This window comes from Bombina bombina, chromosome 4, assembly GCF_027579735.1.
Source record: "Bombina bombina isolate aBomBom1 chromosome 4, aBomBom1.pri, whole genome shotgun sequence".
Lineage (NCBI taxonomy): Eukaryota > Metazoa > Chordata > Amphibia > Anura > Bombinatoridae > Bombina > Bombina bombina.
This window is the reverse complement of record NC_069502.1, coordinates 801,200,593-801,214,162: the sequence shown is the minus strand read 5'-3', so window position 1 is coordinate 801,214,162 and position 13,570 is coordinate 801,200,593. Positions and strand designations below refer to the sequence as shown.

The following is a 13,570-nucleotide window of genomic DNA, read 5'->3' as shown; positions in this document are numbered from 1 at the left end:
TGTTAGGGGCAGCAGATTAGGGGTACATAGGGATAATGTAGGTAGCGGCGGTTTACGGAGCGGCAGATTAGGGGTTAAAAAAATATGCAGGGGTCAGCGATAGCGGGGGCGGCAGATTAGGGGTTAATAAGTGTAAGGTTAGGGGTGTTTAGACTCGGAGTACATGTTAGAGTGTTAGGTGCAGACGTAGGAAGTGTTTCCCCATAGGAAACAATGGGGCTGCGTTAGGAGCTGAACGCTGCTTTTTTGCAGGTGTTAGGTTTTTTTTCAGCTCAAACAGCCCCATTGTTTCCTATGGGGGAATCGTGCACGAGCACGTTTTTGAGGCCGGCCGCGTCCGTAAGCAACTCTGGTATCGAGAGTTGCATTTGCGGTAAAAATGCTCTACGCTCCTTTTTTGGAGCCTAACGCAGCATTTGTTTGAACTCTCGATACCAGAGTTAATTTTATGGTGCGGCCAGAAAAAAGCCTGCGGAGCGTTAACAGACCTTTTACCGCCGAACTCCAAATCTAGGCCTAAGATTTCTCAGTGTTTCAAATGATACAGGTTAACTTAACACTGTTCAGTTTACACTACAGCTGACTTAATTTTGAAATACATACAAACGAGCCTAAATCATGCATTTAACCATATCTAATGGTATGAGACCTAGTGCCACGGCTTATGGTTCCACCAAGACCATATAGAGCACAGCATTTTCAAAATCCATAAGTACAGCTGACAGATGGGAACATGTTTACACCATAATTGAAGTGTTGCTCTTGTTTGGGGGACAAAACACAAACATATGTCAACCTTTTAAAAGTACTTTTCTTCATCTAACCATCTACCGATAACATTAATCTACAATTTTGAATTCATAGAGTTTCATTTTTGTTTGCACATTTGCAAATCTGATTGTTTAAAAAGTGATCTCTTAATTTCTGCAATTTTTTTTATCATGCATGTCAAACACTGTTTTGTTGTTTTTGTTGGTCTCTCTGTGAGAGTGGGTGTATATGTCTTTGTGCATTTTCTGTGTATGTCTGTGAGGGTGTGTGCATATGTCGTTGTGCTTTTTCTATTTGTGTCCCTGTGAGGGTGTGTGTATGTATGTCTTTGTGTATTTCCTCTTGATGCCTCTGTGAGGGTGGATGTGTATAATTTTTTATGTGGATGTCTCTTTGAGGGTGTGTGTATGTATGTCTGCGTTTTCTGTGGATGTCTCTCTGAGGGTGTGTGAGTATGTCTGTGTGTTTTCTTTGGTTGTCTCTGTGAGGGTGTGTGTATGTATGTGCAGTTTCTGTGGGTGTCTCAATGAGAGTGTATGTCTCTCTGTTTTCTCTGGATGTCTCAGTGAGGCTGTGTGTGTGTCTCTATGTCTTTGTGTGTTTTATGTGTCTGTGTGTTGATAGGTATATTATGTTACTGGGTGACTTGTAACCGACACATGAGGGCATTTTGAAACTCATATGATTGTCTGTAATACAGCAAACAACACCCACAACTTCCTTTAACATGTTTCTTAGATAGACATATATGGACATTTTATGTTACTCCTCAAACTGCATTTCCTGTAGCCTCATGATGCGAGACTGCTATATAACTGCTGTGTATACTTACAGTAAACGGAACTAGTGAGAAACACTCTCTGTGCTTGTGTGCTTTCTTGCTGTTCCCCGGAGCTCTGGAGAATCGTGTTCAATCAAGGTCAGAAACCATTTGAACTTATAACCCTAACCTTATACTATGAAAGCAGAAGCAACAATAGGCTACTGCTATATATATATATATATACTGTTACCTATAATTATCTTGTACCTTCATACTTGTGGTAGTGTGTTATTAAAGCACTGACTCAGAAATGGTGTTAATTATCTTATTTTTTTATTATTATCAATAATTTAAACAGAAACACACCACCACCCCTTGTCCATCAGTCATTTGTTGAACATGACATTAACTTGGAGGCCCTGTTGGTCAAGACATGCCTGCAAAAACAACTCCATATCTTCTCTGTGCTGAAATACAAAGAGGAATGGCTCCCTTGCTTCTGGTTCTTCTCTTTGCATCACGTTATCTATGGCCTTCTGGCGGTCATCTTCATTCATTGACACATAACTTGGCATGGTTATGCGCCCACAGAACAGTGCCTCATTCTTGACAACCCATTGTATAGCAATGTGTAGATCTTTAATGATTGCTGGCTCCTGTGTCAAGCACATGGGAGGAAACTTAGTCATAGTCAGAATCAAAACTGTTATTTTCATAATAAATAAAAAATCATTTAAGGGACACTCAAGTCAAAAACAGACTTTTATAAATCAGAAAGAACATGCAGTTTCCAATTTACTTCCATTATAAAATCTGCTTCGTTCTCTTGTTATCCTTTGCTGAAGGAACAACATTGCACTACTGGCAGCAAGATGAACACATATAGGCCGCGTTCGGGCAGCGCTCAGGAGCTAGTGGAGGCGCTTCACTTCCAGCGATGACGTGGCGCTAGGTGACGTCACAAGCAAGGGAGCTTAGAGAAAACGATTGCATGCGCAAAGGGATCTGCTGTACAATAATGAACGTTTTTAAATAAGCTCCCTTGTAGCTGACTGTAAAAATGTTTAAATTGTGTCTCTCTTTATTAGTGGAGGATTATTTTTATTTAAGCTGTTTACACAACACCGTTGTTCAAGAATGGTTTCCCCTGCCTCTCGGCAAACATTGGAACTCTGACCCACCTTCATTCAGCTGTTCTCAGCTCAGCCCCTGTAGCTTATCCTGCCACATTAAGCTAATAATAGTACAGGTGCTGAGCTGAGAGCAGCTGAATGGAGGTGGGTCAGAGTTCCAATGTTTGCCGAGAGGCAGGGGAAACCAGAGACACTGGGGAAACAATTCTCAGCATAACACCGGATAAGCATGACAGCAGCATTTAGTACAGGGCTTACTTAACCTATCTCCAATTTGCCCTGTACTAAATGCTGCTGTCAGACTCATCCGCCTCACCTGTCCCTCCTCTGCTGCTTATAAAAACATGGCAGCCTCCACAGCAAAACGTGTGTGGAGGCTGCCATGTTGCCAAGCGTCTGAGCTTGCTCTGAAAAGTGACAGCTTTTCCAGCACGATGGAAGCGCTGGGACTTATATCATCAGAGCACTCAAAAACGCCAGGCATCTCACTTGCAAATGTGAGGAAAACGCTACAAGCGAGTCCCAGTTTGCTTGGAGCGCTGCCCGAATGGAGCCATAGTCATCCAATCGCAAAAGACAAATGTGTGCAGGCAAAAATCAGCAGCTAGCTCCCACTAGTGTTGAATATGTGCGTATTCTCTTTCAGCAAGGGATAACAAGAGAACAAAGCACATTTAAAAATAGATGTGAATTTATAAGTGTCTTAAAATGACATGTTCTATCTGAATCATGCAAGTTAAATTTTGAATTTACTATCCCTTTATCTCCTTAAGGACCGCAGCTGTAACAGATGAAAAAAAATTAAATAGTAAAAATAATAAAAATAAATAGTTATGTAGGGTTAGGGTTAGATCTAGGCTTAGTGGTAGATCTAGGGGGAGGGTTAGATCTAGGGGGAGGGTTGGGGTTAAAAGGTCACTGAAGGAGAAAAAGGTTAATTGTAAAAATTGAAAATTGGGTATTTCAAAACTCAGGACAAAATGAAGAAACTGTTTAGCCATCTTGTTTTCTTGGGGGTTGTAGATGCGTAACAGATTTTAGGGGTAAAAGTAAAAAAAAAAAGCGTGTTTTTTAATATTTTTAATCATAATTTATAAAAATATTTAGTAAAAATTATGATATGATGAAAATAATGGTATCGTAGAAAGTCAATCTTATGGCGAGAAAAACGGTATATAATATGTGTGGGTACAGTAATGAGTATATAATATGTGTGGGTACAGTAATAAGTATATAATATATGTGGGTACAGTAATGAGTATATAATATGTGTGAGTACAGTAATGAGTATATAATATGTGTGGGTACAGTAATGAGTATATAATATGTGTGAGTACAGTAATGAGTATATAATATGTGTGTGGGTACAGTAATGAGTATATAATATGTGTGAGTACAGTAATGAGTATATAATATGTGTGTGTGTACAGTAATGAGTATATAATATGTGTGAGTACAGTAATGAGTATATAATATGTGTGTGGGTACAGTAATGAGTATATAATATGTGTGAGTACAGTAATGAGTATATAATATGTGTGTGGGTACAGTAATGAGTATATAATATGTGTGAGTACAGTAATGAGTATATAATATGTGTGTGGGTACAGTAATGAGTATATAATATGTGTGAGTACAGTAATGAGTATATAATATGTGTGGGTACAGTAAATGAGTATATAATATGTGTGAGTACAGTAATGAGTATATAATATGTATGGGTACAGTAATGAGTATATAATATGTGTGGGTACAGTAAATGAGTATATAATATGTGTGAGTACAGTAATGAGTATATAATATGTGTGTGGGTACAGTAATGAGTATATAATATGTGTGGGTACAGTAATGAGTATATAATATGTGTGTGAGTACAGTAAATAAGTATATAATATGTGGGTACAGTAATGAGTATATAATATGTGTGTGGGTACAGTAATGAGTATATAATATGTGTGGGTACAGTAATGAGTATATAATATGTGTGTGAGTACAGTAAATAAATATATAATATGTGGGTACAGTAATGAGTATATAATATGTGTGGGTACAGTAATGAGTATATAATATGTGTGGGTACAGTAATGAGTATATAAACAGTATATAATATGTGTGGTACAGTACTGAGTATATAATATGTGTGGGTACAGTACTGAGTATATAATATGTGTGGTACAGTAAATGAGTATATAATATGTGTGGGTACAGTAATGAGTATATAATATGTGTGTACAGTAATGAGTATATAATATGTGTGTGAGTACAGTAATGAGTATATAATATGTGTGGGTACAGTACTGAGTATATAATATGTGTGTACAGTAATGAGTATATAATATGTGTGTACAGTAATGAGTATATAATATGTGTGTGAGTACAGTAATGAGTATATAATATGTGTGAGTACAGTACTGAGTATATAATATGTGTGAGTACAGTAATGAGTATATAATATGTGTGGGTACAGTAATGAGTATATAATATGTGTGAGTACAGTAATGAGTATATAATATGTGTGAGTACAGTAATGAGTATATAATATGTGTGTGAGTACAGTAATGAACATATAATATGTGTGGGTACAGTACTGAGTATATAATATGTGTGTACAGTAATGAGTATATAATATGTGTGTACAGTAATGAGTATATAATATGTGTGAGTACAGTACTGAGTATATAATATGTGTGAGTACAGTAATGAGTATATAATATGTGTGGGTACAGTAATGAGTATATAATATGTGTGAGTACAGTAATGAGTATATAATATGTGTGGTACAGTTATGAGTATATAATATGTGTGGTACAGTAATGAGTATATAATATGTGTGAGTACAGTAATGAGTATATAATATGTGTGGGTACAGTAATGAGTATATAATATGTGTGTGAGTACAGTAATAAGTATATAATATGTGTGAGTACAGTAATGAGTATATAATATGTGTGAGTACAGTAATGAGTATATAATATGTGTGGGTACAGTATAATGAGTATATAATATGTGTGAGTACAGTAATGAGTATATAATATGTGTGGGTACAGTAATGAGTATATAATATGTGTGAGTACAGTAATGAGTATATAATATGTGTGTACAGTAATGAGTATATAATATGTGTGAGTACAGTAATGAGTATATAATATGTGTGGGTACAGTAAATGAGTATATAATATGTGTGAGTACAGTAATGAGTATATAATATGTGTGGGTACAGTACTGAGTATATAATATGTGTGGGTACAGTAAAGGCGTAAGAGGGAAATTGCAGCTAAACACAAACACTGCAGCAATGTAAAAACAGCCCTGGTCGCTAACGCTAAAAAATTGGTACAACAGTCAGGTCACTACGGGGTTAAATAAAAAAAAAAATGCAGCAAACCTTCTTCTTGTTTAAAGAGAACTTCCCCTGGAGGTTGTGGATGTCACATTGTGTTTCTTGTGTAGAGTGGAGCTTTAAATAGTTGTGTATTGTTCATTTAAAACAGTAGATAATACATAAACACTAAAGAATTCCTCCTGTGATTTCCTGATCTATTTATAACTTAATCATTACATTCGCTTACACTTTGCCTTAAAGGGACAGTCAAGTCCAAAAAAAACTTTCATGTTTCAAATAGGGCATGTAATTTTAAACAACTTTCCAATTTACTTTTATCACCAATTTTGCTTTGTTCTTTTGGTATTCTTAGTTGAAAGCTAGACCTAGGAAGGCTCATATGATAATTTCTAAGCCCTTGAAGGCCGCCTCTAATCACATACTTTTGTATTTGCTTTTCACAGCAGGGGAGAGCTAGTTCAGGTAAACCCTATAGATAACATTGTGAGCATGCCCGTGGATTGTGGCAGACACTGCACTAATTGGCTAAAATGAAAGTCAATAGATAATAAATAAAATGTCATGTGATCAGGGGGCTGTCAGAAGATGATTAGATACAAGTTAATCACAGAAGTAAAAAGTGTATTATTATAACTGTGTTGGTTATTCAAAACTGGGGAATGGGTAATAAAGGGATTATCTAGCTTTTAAAACAACAAAAATTCTGGTGTTGACTGTCCCTTTAACCTTATAAATGTCACTCGCCATAAACCAAAAGAAACCAATTTTGTTTTCAGAATTGTGCCTATTGGTTGTTTGATACATTAAAGTTTATTTAAAAAAAAAAACGTTTTCTGAATGATTGTGCATATTGGTTGTTTGATACATTAAAGTTTTATTGAAATAGAAAAAAAAAATTGCAGTGGAGGTCACATGTTTCCTGTCTAGAGTGGAGCTCCACTCTGCAGATAGACTACTTTGCTCCACTCTGCAGTTGGACCCTTCTCTCTTTTACCGGACGTGAAGCTGATGCATACAGCTTCCGCTGCACTGCATGCTGGGAGTATGTTCGTGGTTTCTTGCTTCCGTTTAATTCCTGCTGAAGATCACACTGGTACGAACGCTGGCAATTGTCTCTTTTGACTTAATTCCCCGTGTTTGTTTCCTGGGATGTGCTGACTCTCAGCTGCCTAATAACCAAGTCAGTAATTTAGCTATAGACTGATGGGTGTCATATGTGTGCAATGTTGTTTTAGTATAACTGTATTAGTGTGTGACTGTGTTTATACTGTGTGTGTGATAAATGTGTAGCTTTCTACATGATATGTAGCTCCATAAAAGGTCTATAAATTATGTCTTTTGTTCTTTATATTAGATTGCAGGGAAGTGCAATGCATATTAGGTAGAGGGAATATTGTATATGTATATTAGATACTGGGGAATGAGGTTTGTGTGCGCTTGTGCAGAGGGAACCTCTCTATAGTATATGTCTGTATATAAGGTACATGGAGGGGCAGTTTGTGATGCATAGTCAAAGGGCTATTATGATGTAAAATTACATAGCGACTCTAATGCTATTTCACCTCCACACATAGGTGGAACATCTCTACTTAGGTTTTGTAGAAGTTGGCTCTGTTTGAGTGAGAGGGGACCTGTCTGTGATAATATGTACTGTATATCTATAAGGTACTGGGGAGGGGTGTGTGTGAGAGGCAGAGGGAACGGGATGTACTAAAAGGAATGACAAGGGTGAATGACAAAATGGAATGCCCATAGACTTTAATGGGATGTAAAATTAAAAGTGTTGAAGCAACTAAACTATGATACATATCAACTAGATATTTACCAGATATGTTCCCCATGTACAGTGGCATATTCTGAAAGTGAGATTACATCAGATTATAGCTGCTTTCTATGGAATGACAAGGGTGAATGACAAAATGGAATGTCCATAGACTATAATGGGATTACATTTCAAAGTGCTATAGAAACTAAACTATGATACATATCAAATAGATATTTACCAGATATGTTCCCCAGGTACATTTAAAAGTGCTATAGCAACAAAAATATCAGACAGATCATATAGATATTTACCAGATATGTTCCACAGGTACAGAAGCATAATCTGAAACTCAGATTACTTCAGATTATAGCTGCTTTCTATGGAATGACAAGGGTGAATGACAAAATAGAATGCTCATTACAATTAAAAGTGCTATATAAACTAAAATATGAGACATATCAAATAGATATTTACCATATATGTTCCCCAGGTACAGTAACTGATTTCTATGGAATGACAAGGGTGAATGACAAAATGGAATGCCCATAGACTATAATGGGGTTACATTTCAAAGTGCTTTAGAAACTAAAATATGAGACATATCAAATAGATATTTACCAGTTATGTTCCCCAGGTACAGTATCATATTCTGAAAGTGAGATTACTTCAGATTATAGCTGCTTTCTATGGAATGACAAGGGTGAATGACAAAATGGAATGCCCATAGACTATAATGGGATTACATTTAAAAGTGCTATAGAAACTAAACTATGATACATATCAAATAGATATTTACCAGATATGTTCCCCAGGTACAGTAGCATATTCTGAAAGTGAGATTACTTCAGATTATAGCTGCTTTCTATGGAATGACAAGGGTGAATGACAAAATGGAATGCCCATAGACTATAATGGGATTACATTTAAAAGTGCTATAGAAACTAAACTATGATACATATCAAATAGATATTTACCAGATATGTTCCCCAGGTACAGTAGCATATTCTGAAAGTGAGATTACTTCAGATTATAGCTGCTTTCTATGGAATGACAAGGGTGAATGACATAATGGAATGTCCATAGACTATGATGGGATTAAATTTAAAAGTTCTATAGAAACTAAACTATGATACATATTAACTAGATATTTACCAGATATGTTCCCCAGGTACAGTAGCATATTCTGAAAGTGAGATTACTTCAGATTATAGCTGTTTTCTATGGAATGACAAGGGTGAATGACATAATGGAATGCCCATAGACTATAATGGGATTAAATTTAAAAGTGCTATAGAAACTAAACTATGATACATATTAACTAGATATTTACCAGATATGTTCCCCAGGTACAGTAGCATATTCTGAAAGTGAGATTACTTCAGATTATAGCTGTTTTCTATGGAATGACAAGGGTGAATGACATAATGGAATGCCCATAGACTATAATGGGATTAAATTTAAAAGTGCTATAGAAACTAAACTATGATACATATCAACTAGATATTTACCAGATATGTTCCCCAGGTACAGTAGCATATACTGAAAATTAGATTATTTGAGATTATAGCTGCTTTCTATGGAATGACAAGGGTGAATGACAAAATGGAATGCCCATAGACTATAATGGGATTACATTTAAAAGTGCTATAGCAACAAAAATATCAGACAGATCAAATAGATATTTACCAGATATGTTCCACAGGTACAGTAGCATAATCTGAAACTCAGATTACTTCAGATTATAGCTGCTTTCTATGGAATGACAAGGGTGAATGACAACATAGAATGCTCATTGAATATGATGGGATTACATTTAAAAGTGCTATATAAACTAAAATATGAGACATATCAAATAGATATTTACCATATATGTTCCCCAGGTACAGTAACTGATTTCTATGGAATGACAAGGGTGAATGACAAAATGGAATGCCCGTAGACTATAATGGGGTTACATTTCAAAGTGCTATAGAAACTAAAATATGAGACATATCAAATAGATATTTACCAGGTATGTTCCCCAGGTACAGTAGCATATTCTGAAAGTGAGATTACGTCAGATTATAGCTGCTTTCTATGGAATGACAAGGGTGAATGACAAGATAGAATGACCATAGACTATAATGGGAATACATTTAAAAGTGCTATAGCAACAACAATATGATATGTATTAACTAGATATTTACCAGATATGTTCCCCAGGTACAGTAGCATATTCTGAAAGTGAGATTACGTCAGATTATAGCTGCTTTGTATGGAATGACAAGGGTAAATGACAAAATGGAATGCCCATAGACTTTAAAGGGTTTTAAACTTAAAAGTGTTATAGCAACAAAACTATGAACACATCAAGTAGACTTTTACCAAATATCTTTACTAGGTAAAATAGAATAATCTAAAAGTAAGATTATGTGGTATTGTCGCTGCTTTGTATGGATTCATAAGAGTGAATGACAAAATAGGATGCCCAACATAAGTGACTGATGGTGGCTGTCATTGCCTGAGGCACGCAGAAATTGCATTGTGTTCCCGCTGAAATGAGAGACATATGCTTCCAAATTAGGTATTTTTGCTGTCATTAAGGGCTTAAAGGGACAGTCTACTCCTGAATTTGTATTGTTTAAAAAGATCGATACAGTACTCCATTTATTACCCATTCCCCAGTTTTGCATAACCGACACTTTTATATTATTAAACATCTTATCTCTTTGATTACCTTGTATCTAAGCTTCTGCAGGCTTCCCCCTTATTTAAATTATTTTGACAGACTTGAATTTTAGCTAATCAGTGCTGACTCATAAATAACTCCACGGGAGTTATCTATTTGGCACACATGAACTAGCCGTATGTAACTATGAAAAAACTGTCAATATGCACTAAAATAAGAGGGCCCTTCAAGGACTTAGAAATTAGCATATGTGCCAACCTACTTTTAGCTTTGAACAAAGAATAACAAGAGAACAAAGCAAATTTTATAAAAGTGAATTGGAAAGTTAATTAAAGAGACAGTCAAATTCAAAATAAACCTTAATGATTTCAGAGATTGGAATATGTTCACTGCTGGTGATGTATCCCAATCAAAGTGCAGATTAATCCCCTTGAACGCTTTGCTAACTGCCACAGAAGGCCTATAGATACGTCATGTCTTCACTATACTCCCCTGGATTGCCCGGCTAACTCCCGCAGACCGCCTACACCTACTGCATGTCTTCCCTAAACTCAACTGGAATGCCCAGTTAACTCCCACAGAACGCCTACATCTACATCATGCAATCTACCTCACTAAGAAATTATACAAAATAACCTCACTATTATAACTTATACTATCTTATACTAGCTGCTGGTGACATCTCCCCTAATCCTGGTCCCCAGCAACTTCCTAGCCGTGCACATCCATGTGTACCCTTCCATAGACTCAGAAAACAAAACTCTGGTAACCTTACTCACATTTTTCTTGTATCTAAAGCCACTAACCCCTTCACTTTTGCACTCTGGAAATCTCCCTCTGTTTGCAACAAGCTCACTTCTATCCATGACCTCTTTATCTCCCGCTCCCTCAACCTTCTGGCTTTAACAGAAACCTGGCTCTCTCCCTTAGACACAGCATACACTGCTGCTCTGTAACATGGGTTTCTCCACTTCAGCCACACTTCTAGGTCTGGTAATAGACAAGGAGGTAGTGTAGGTATTTTACTTTCCCCTCGTTGCACCTTTCAACAAATTCAACCAATCTCTTCCCTCACATTTTCCTCATTCGAAAACCACATTATTTGCTTATTCTCTCTATACGTGTTGCAGTCATATACCGACCCTCTGGCTACTCAACTCAATTTCTAGATCACTTGGCTGCCTGGTTACCTTATTTCCTCAGACACCCCTGCCCTCATTCTTTTTTGTCACAATGGACTGACTCTCCCACTCATAAAGGTGGTCACTCCCTTGACTGACCACCATCTCCTCACTTGCAACATCACCTCCCTCCCTACAACTCTCCCTCCGTCTACTCCTCACACCAAACTTCACAGAAGCATTATGTTTTAGATCAGCAACAGCCTGTTAATTCCCTCAAACCTCTCCTCTCATTCATCTCCTCCTTTTCCTGCCCTGATCAATCTATCTGCCACTATAATTCCACCCTTACATCGGTCCTTGACAATCTCTCTTACCATAGCTGGAAATCACACACTCATCCTCAGCCCTGACATACTCCTATACTCCTTTGACACAGTACCTATGCAGATGTTCCCATACTGCTAAGTGGCACTGGAGAAAATCTCAGAGTTCAGCTCACTACAAGTTCATCTTGAACTCCTACTATTCTGCCATTAATCACTATAAGCAACATTACTTCTCTACTCTTATCTTTACTTTCTTCAAACCCAAAATGTCTGTTCTCCACATTCAATACTCTTCTCTGCCCACCCCCACCTCCTAACACAACTTCTCTGTCAGCTCAAGAATTTACCAGCTACTTCAATAGCAAATCAACTCCATTAGAAACTAAATCAGCTCTCAACATACTTCCATTCTCTCACCTTCTCAAATGCTTGCAATCAACCACAACCTACATAGCCATAAATGTAGCTCTTTCTCCCCTGTAACTGAGGAAGAAGTCTCTGCACTTAAACTGTGCTCTCACCTCACTACCTGTCCCCTTGACCCTATCGACCCTATCCCCTCACAGCTACTCCGCTCCCTCTCTTCTACCCTTACCCCTATACTAACACACATTTTCAACCTCTCACTCGGTATATTTACCTCATCTCTGAAACATGCACTGGTCACACCTCTCCTCAGAAAACCTTCTCTCGATCCAACCTCCCCATCCAACTAATGCCCTATTTCCCTACTCCATCTTGTCTCAAAGCTTCTCGAAAAGCTAGTATATGCACACCTATCCCATTTCTTTACATTAAACTCCCTCCTTGACCCACTGCAATCTGGATTTCGTCCCCATCACTCCACAGAGCAATCAAACAATTGTTACAGCAATCGTTAAGGTTACCATCGACCTATTTACTGCAAAATCAAAAGGCCACTTCTCTTTGCTTATCCTCCTTGATCTGTCCGTAGCTTTTGTCCACCTTCTTTTGCTCCAAACCCTCCAATCCTTCAGCATTTGTGACACAGCCCTCTCGTAGTTCTCTTCCTACCTGTCTAACCGTAACTTTATTGTCGCCTTCTCTGGGGCTTCCTCTGCCCACTTTCTGTTGGTGTACTGCAAGGCTCCATCCTCGGTCCCCTTCTCTTCTCAATCTACACGTCATCATTAGGTTCCCCAAGTCCCACGGGTTCCAATATCATTTGTATGCCGACGACACCCAAAACTACTTCTCTGCACCAGACCTATCTCTTTCCTTGCTAACCCGAAGTCCTCTCACTACCTCAAACTAAATCCCTCCAAAACTGGGGTCCTTATTTTCACCCCTTCTTCCAAAATCTCCACCCCTAATCTCTCTAACTGTCGACAGCTCCATCATTACCCCTATTATTATTCTTTATTTATAAAGCGCTGACAGATTCCGCAGTGCTGCCCATGGGTACAAGGATAACAGTACAGTGGAGAAACAATACGATAAGACACCTACCCTGCATGCCTGCTGCCTTGTGGTCGCACTTGACTCCGATCTTTCTTTCACTACTCACATTCAGTCATTGGCTAAATCCTGCCGCCCCAACCTTAAAAACATCTCTAAAATTAGACATTTCCTTACACAAGACACAACTAAGATTTTAATCCACTCTCTCATCCTTTCCCGCCTCGACTACTGAAATTCTGTCCTCTCTGGTCTCCC

The 13,570-nt window shown here is 37.6% G+C and overlaps 1 long non-coding RNA gene across 1 annotated transcript; it reads right to left on the bottom strand.

Moving 5' to 3' along the window:
• Positions 1–1,845: 1,845 nt before the first annotated feature.
• LOC128655607 (uncharacterized) lies at positions 1,846–6,186 on the bottom strand. Its single transcript, XR_008401858.1, has 2 exons — positions 6,053–6,186; positions 1,846–2,190 (listed from the first exon to the last, which is right to left on the bottom strand). It is a non-coding gene; the product is annotated as an uncharacterized LOC128655607 (long non-coding RNA).
• Positions 6,187–13,570: the final 7,384 nt, after the last annotated feature.